This window comes from Panthera onca, chromosome A3 (assembly GCF_046562875.1).
Source record: "Panthera onca isolate mPanOnc1 chromosome A3, mPanOnc1 haplotype 2, whole genome shotgun sequence".
Classification (NCBI taxonomy): Eukaryota; Metazoa; Chordata; class Mammalia; order Carnivora; family Felidae; genus Panthera; species Panthera onca.
Window position 1 is genome coordinate 117,460,124 of NC_138341.1, and position 7,572 is coordinate 117,467,695.

A 7,572-nucleotide genomic window follows, 5' to 3' on the forward strand; every position below is an offset into this window, starting at 1 on the left:
GGCACAGTCAGTTGATCCTGACCCTTGATTTCAGCTCAGGTCATGATCTCACAGTTCGTGGTTTTGAACCCCCCTACCAGGCTCCGTGCTGACAGCAGGGAGTCTGCTTGGGATTCTCTGTCTCCCTCTCTCTCTGCCCCTCTCCTGCTTCCCTTCTCTCTCTCTCTCTCTCTCTCTCTCTCTCTCTCAAACTAAATAAACTTGGGGCACCTGAGTGGCTCAGTAGGTTAAGCATCCCACTCTTGATTTTGGCTTAGGTCGTGATTTCACAGTTTGGGAGTTTGAGCCCCATGACAATCCTGCTTGGGATTCTCTCTCTCTCTCCCTCTCTCTCTGCCCCTTCCCCACTTGTGCATGTGTGCGCGCGCGCTCTCTCTCTCAGTCAATAAATAAATAAACTTTAAAAAACCAATAAATTTTTAAAAATGTATTTTTAGGAGAGAATAGAAGAAGATCCCTGGACAGGTGGACACGAGGCACAGGAGTCAGAGAGGCACCAGCAACAGAGGGATTATACAAAAATCTATGTGTTAACTATTGAGGATGTCCAGACCCTCAGCCATCTTCCCCCACTCAGCTCTGGGAACACTGCCAGAGAAGCACTAAGCTCATGGTACTAAGTGGGGAGACCTGCCCCTGGGCTTCCATGCCCGACTCAACTCCCAGAACTCCCAGCAAAATGGGAAAAATGGACTCCTATGAGGGTATTTCATCAAGAAATTCCAGTCCACAAAGGATGAGAGGAGATTCTAGAATTTTCTAAAGAAGAAAAAGTAGGTCACATACACAGAATCAGTGAGTATTCAAAATGACTTGGGACTTCCCAACTGCAATACTGAAAGCTGAGAGACAGCACAGTAATGCCTTCAAAACCTGATGAAGCTTCTGGATACATACCCAAAATAATTGTAAACAGGGACTTGAACGGATATTTGTATACCACGTTCATAGCAGCATTATTCACAATAGCCAAAAGGTAGAAAGAACCTGAGCATCTATTGATGGATGAATAAACAAAATGTGGTCTGTCCACACAAGGGGATAAGAGGTAATTCCTGAAAAGAACCAGGAAGCTCTTCAAGTAAAAAGAGAGAAAGGTCTAAAATATGCTCTTAAGTGAAAAAGGCAAAGTGAAGAACAGAGTGCATGAAGTATCATTCACTTAATGACCTCTTTTAAAAGTTTTATTTCAGGGGCACCTGGGTGGCTCAGTCAGTTAAGCGTCCAACTCCTAGTTTTGGCTCAGGTCATGATCTCACAGTTCCTGAGTTCAAAGCCCACATCAGTCTCTGTGCTTGTGGTGCCAAGCCTGCTTGGGATTCTCTCTCTCCCCTTCTCTGCCCCCCACCCCCTCAGCCACCACCACCAGAACCATGCACCCTCTCTAAATAAATAAATAAACTTTAAAAAAAAAAAAAAAAAGGAAGGTTTTATTTCAGTGTCAAAATCAGGGTAAAGTGCAAGAAATTTCATTTTCCAAAAGGCCAGGAGGGACAAATTATACCCAGATCTTCTGAAGAGATAAGTCTCAATCCTGCCAAGATATTCATCCTGAGGACTGAAGGCTCATCTGTGTTTTGTGGGACCTGAAACTTACATAATTTGGGGGAGGCCTTCACTAAGAAAAAGAATGTAAAATTAAATACACAATATTTGGGTAAAATGTGAATAACTCTTCAAAAATGAGAAAAAAATATAGCAAACTACAAAGTTTTTAAAAACTAACAAATATCACAAACATCACAAAATCCAGAAAAATAACACTGTATTTTTATTAACTGCCTGAAATACCTCTGTAAGTCATTTTTCCTACTTTTTGGGCCATATTCTCTGATGGTCCTTCATATGAGAAGGGTTTTGTAATACCACATTATAGAGAGAAAATAAAGATGACTCAGTCTTTCTCCTAACATGTTCATTTATAACTGTATACATTGCGTTTTCAAGTACATTCTTGGCAGAAGGAAACTTCCATTTTTAATAAGTGTTGGTAAGAATGGAGTCCTTTGCTTCTATTTTTACAGTCTTTGTGACTGGAAGAATTTTCCATAGACCAGCTTCTGACTCCAGATGTTTCAAACCTTGCTTATCTTCCTTATGCACTTCTGGTGCAGATGCTGTGGGACACCTGTCTACAGGGATACTACCTCTGTTCCTGCAACCTTGTGTCATGACAGCTTTTGCTATACCAGGACATGTGTGAACCACTAATGGAGGTGACTGCAAACCACACAAACCAATAAACCCAAACTAAGTGCATTCAAACTCAACCTTCAGCCAGATCCAAAAAACAGCCAAGACTAACACATGGTCACTTAACAGGAGAACAGTGAGGAGGGAAGTCATCCTGGAATAAGACAGTGGTCTTAACTGATTACAGTGAAAACTGCTTAATTTTGTACATTTTATAGAAATATATGACCCCTTCCAGGACCTTGGAAGAGAAAAGAGCAAGTAAGGGTCCTTAAGGCGTAAGAGTCATTATCTCAATTCAAAGGCTTTCCTTCCCTGGCCAAAATCTGTCTTTACCTCCTCCACAGTAGTAGCCTCAAGATACCTCCTCCATGATGATACCATGACACACAGTATAAGAACTCACTGCCGAGGCGCCTGGGTGGCTCAGTCAGTTGAGCATCCGACTTCAGCTCAGGTCATGATCTCATGGTTTGTGGGTTTGAGCCCTGCATTGACTCTCTGCTGTCAGCACAAAGCCCGGTCTGTGCTTTGGATCCTCTGTCCCCCTCTCTCTCTGCCCCTCCCCTGCTCACACTCTCACTCTCAAAAATAAAAAAGAACTCACTGCCTTGGAAAAGGTGACATCACACATCCAAGAAGACAGGAGAGAGAATAAGAAATGTATGCCATTTAGAAAAAAAAAGTTATGGGGATTCTAAGCCTCACACTGTAAACCAAAATAAATTCCAGGTGCAGTAAAGGGTTAAATATTAAAAATTAAGCCTTCAAGGGGCGCCTAGGTGGCTCAGTCAGTTAAGCGTCCGACTTCGGCTCAGGTCATGATCTCGCGGTCTGTGGGTTCGAGCCCCGCATCGGGCTCTGTGCTGACAGCTCAGAGCCTGGAGCCTGCTTCAGATTCTGTGTCTCCCTCTCTCTCTGACCCTCCCCCATTCATGCTCTGTCTCTCTCTGTCTCAAAAATAAATAAACATTAAAAAAATTAAAAAAAAAAATTAAGCCTTCAAGGAACAAAACCAAAAAGTATAAGTGAGTACCTTTTGATCATCAATACTCTTTCTTAGCCCAAAAGCAATGAACAACATCACAAAGACTGACATTTGACCAAGTGAAAAGTTTAAACATAAACAAGCAAAACGGGCACCTGGCTGGTTCAGTCAGTACAGCATGTGACTCCTGATCTCAGGGTCGTGAGTTTGAGCCTCACGTTGGGCATAGAGTTTACTTAAAAAATAAATAAATAGGGGCGCCTGGGTGGCTTGGTCAGTTAAGTGTCCGACTTCGGCTCAGGTCATGATCTCATGGTCCATGAGTTCGAGCCCCGCGTCGGGCTCTGTGCTGACCACTCAGAACCTGCAGCCTGTTTCAGATTCTGTGTCTCCCTCTCTCTCTGCCCCTCCCCTGTTCATGCTCTGTCTCTCTCTGTCTCAAAAATAAATAAACGTTAAAAAATTTTAAAAAAATAAATAAATAAAATAAATAAATAAATAAATAAATAAATAAATAAATGGACCACTTGAGTGGCTAAGGCGGTTGAGCGTCCGACTCTTGCTTTCATCTCAGGTCTTGATCTCAGGGTTGTGAGTTCAAACCCCATGTTGGGCGTAAAGCCTACTTACAATAAATAAATAATTATTTTTAAAAAATAAAATAAAACTGGGGCTCCTGGGTGGTTCAGTCGGTTAAGCATCCGACTTCAACTCAGGTCATGATCTCACAGCTCGGGAGTTTGAGCCCCACGTCGGGCTCTGTGCTGACAGCTCAGAGCCTGGAGCCTGTTTCAGATTCTGTGTCTCCATCTCTCTCTGCCCCTCCCCTGCTTATGCTCTCTCTCTCTCTCAAAAATGAATAAACATTTTTAAAAAATTTATTTTAATAAATAAAACAAAACCAACTCAGCTGAGAAACATGTAAGGCAAACAATAATCTTGGGGAGAAGAAAAGCCTACCTGCAACAAATGTAAACAAGGGTTAAGCATTCTTCCTACTGAAAAGAGCTTGAAAGTCAGAAACAAACTCAAGACTTCAAAAGATGTGCAGATAATACACAGGTGACAAATGCCCAACATTTATGAAATATTAAGATCTTCAATCTCACAAATAATAAAAAATGCAGATATTTTTAAAGAACCAAAAGCTATTCTTCAGCCAACAAACAGGCAAAGATTCACACAAAATCACTAACACCTCCTGTGTCTCAGGACCTGGGTGAACAAGCACTCAGTCACTAAAAACACTGCCATGGAGAGTATTTCGGGTTTATGCCACAAAAATATCCATTCTTACTCTTTGTCCCAGTAATTCCACTTACACCTCTTAGGATGTGTATTTGCATGCGATTACATGAACAGGAACGTGGAGAAAGGCAAGTAAGAATACATACCTGTTAGTACTGCTGATGCTGGAAAGTGGGAATGAAGGGGGAGGTTATTCACTTTTTCTCTATATGCCTCTGCATTGATTAATTTGCTCTAATTAACACAGTATATTGCTTTTGTAATTAAAAATATACTCCAGGAGAAGAAAATTCCCACATATAAAAAGATGAAACCTTGCCAAATGAATGTTATCACCATCTATCCTATCACACCAACCCTAATAAAAGAAATGAAGAAAAATACAGTCATTAAGTCTCCCAAGTCCCACAACAGCCAACTCTGACTGGCTGACTTCTATAGCCATGACTGGAAGTACCACAGCCAGCAGCTCACAGGTAGGATAGACTGCCAGAAAATCAAAAGGGATTTTCCTAATCCCCAAATTAAAACCACAACACTCATTACTTAATCTTTGTCTAGAAGCCAGAGGGCATCAAGAGAAGAGACTGTGGTATGCCTACATGCAGGTCACTGCCACATCCAGGCCACCACCAACATCCCTGCGTTCAAATGCAACAACTTCGGCCCATCTGAAATATCGCTGTGATGCAAACTGTTTGCACAGGAAGACAATCAGATAATGAAGCATGACTAGAACAAAGCTTAGCCTGGCTATTTAAGAAAGCCATGCAGATATATACAACTTTTAGGTAATATTCCCCAGTACTTAAACCAGCAAAGATAAAAACAGAGGCGCCTGTGTGCTCAGTCAGTTAAGCATCCGTCTCTTAGTTTCAGCTCAGGTCACAGTCTCACGGTTGGTAAGATCCAGCCCTGCATCAGCCTCTGCACTAACACTGGGGAGCCTGCTTGGGACTCTCTCCCTCTCTTTCCCTCTCTCTCTCTCTCAAAATAAAAAAATAAACTTAAAAAAAAAGATGAAAATAAAAGAGTGGTGGGCAAACAAGCATTTATATATATGTTGCTTTCAAAAATCATTTAAACCATATATGGGAGAATGCCAAAGAAGGAAGAGACCTTTAGGATTGTCATGTCCAACCCTCTCATTTCGCAGATGAAGAAGCTGGAACTCAGATTGTCAAATGCCACACAGCCACTAGAGACAGAGCTAAGACACTGATAATGGTATCTGCTCTTCTATACGCACTGAAAGTAATTCACAAAGGGCTTTCCCAACCATTATTTTCTCTGAGCCTCACCAAAGCTGCATGATTCCACAGAAGGGAAAACTGAGGCTCACAGGGTATGGATGATATGCCTACATCACCTGGCTAGTAGCTCCAAATCCCAAACCCCATACCCTTTCTACTAGCCGGCACTGTTGCCCAAACCTTTCCTGACAGCCTAGGCAGTGGGTTCCCCAGCTTTAAGCACACAGCCTGTCAAGCACTTAGCACTCAAAAATTAGGTGAATGAATACCCAAAACTAGGAGAAAGCTATGCAAATCGTGGTTGATCAACAAAATACAAAAAAAAAACAAAAAAAAAAAATACAAGTCTTTTTAAAAAGGAAGATGCTGGTAAGCTGAAGCCCAAATTAGACGAAGAGTTGCTGAACCTCACATGAGAGCCACAAATCTCCTAGCCCTCAGAGACAGGTCTCCACCAATTTGGCCTCAATTACTCAGAGCTGTTTCACCTGACCACCCTACCTCCAATCACTTCCTATCTCTTCTCAGCCAGTCTCAGGAACCTGCAGGGCTCCCTACTGCCCACAATGCCAAATCTAAATTCTGTGCCCCTTGGCCTTCAAGGCCCTACCAGCTGACCAATTCCACTGTTTCCTGAATTACTCACTGACCCTGGCCTTTTCGGGATTCTTTCCCTCCACCCCACAGAACCCCATCTCCTTTATGCTGCCAGATCTAGCCTTGACTCCCTTTGACTCCCTTTGACTCCAGGTGAAAATTGGTCCCTTTCCCCACTTCCTTCAACCCCAGGCATAAAGGACAACGTGGACTTACAGGACATTCATTTGAACCTATGTGATAACCAAGTTCACTAGAAATAGGTATAATGAACAGGGAGCCCCATCAACAGCAGTCTCTCATTTGGGTTTTCCAGTATAGCAGCAGTTGCTTTATGTAACCTATCCAGTCCCTTTTCTGGCCTGAGGGGTCTTGAGTTCCTGGAGCTCTTCCTAAAATGGCCCACTGGAGGCAACCAGGGGAGCACAGGCACTGATGCCAAACCTACCTGTCCTTCCCATCCAGACCCCACCCCAGATCTGTCCCAGGAGTCAGGACTCCAGCTTCATTATCAGGCAAGTCCCTTCTTCTCTCAGGGACCCAGTTTTTTTCATATGTGAAAAGGGGAGAGGGGGTAGCAAAACTGAAGAGGAAAATGACATAAGAATAACTGCCCAGTTATTAAAGGCTTTCCCATAAAAGTTACCAAGTATATCCAAAGTCCCTTCTTGCTGGGATACTGCAAACTGTCATAACACATACACCTTGGCCATCCCCTAGGTTAGTGTGCACAGACTTACCCCATTACAACATCCCAGAGTTGCTGTGAAGCAGTCAGCTCCTGGTGAAGGGCATGTAGTTGTTTGGAGTCTTCCACCAGAATGAACACTGCTGCAAAGAACAATCTCATATAAGCATTTATCTTTGTTCTGGGATTATTTCTCGAGATAGATTCCTGGAAATTCGCTTACTGGATTAGAAGATGTATGCATCTTAAATTCTGATACTAGTTGAAAAACATGTGGTAATTCTCAAATTCCACTGGGTATTTAGGCTTCACCTGGGGAAATCTGTTTACAAGATGCCATCGTGACACACAACCAGCCTCCTTTTACCTCCCAGCCCTTCCCCTCTGCCTCCACGAAGTCTGGGGAGGGGCTCCTCAAGCTGCTTCATTATCCAGTTTCCAGGTGGCCCTGCTGCAGGAGGAAGGAACTGCTGCCTTCTACTTGTCCCAGCGCACCTCCCCTAGCACAAGCCTTGGGAAGCGATGGTCCCGGGGGCTGCCACTGGCAGAATTTGCAAGAAGGTCTTTGGGCTGTAGCCCAGGTCCCAGTGGCTTTTCCCAAATGG

General features: G+C 43.2%; 1 long non-coding RNA gene across 1 annotated transcript in view; it reads right to left on the reverse strand.

The window, feature by feature from the left end:
- Positions 1 to 7,572, reverse strand: part of LOC144615880 (uncharacterized) — a 46,577-nt gene that overhangs the window by 37,400 nt on the left and 1,605 nt on the right. The window contains exon 2 of the long non-coding RNA XR_014137440.1: positions 7,020 to 7,110. This is a non-coding gene — a long non-coding RNA (uncharacterized LOC144615880). The remainder of the gene's footprint in view (positions 1 to 7,019; positions 7,111 to 7,572) is intronic.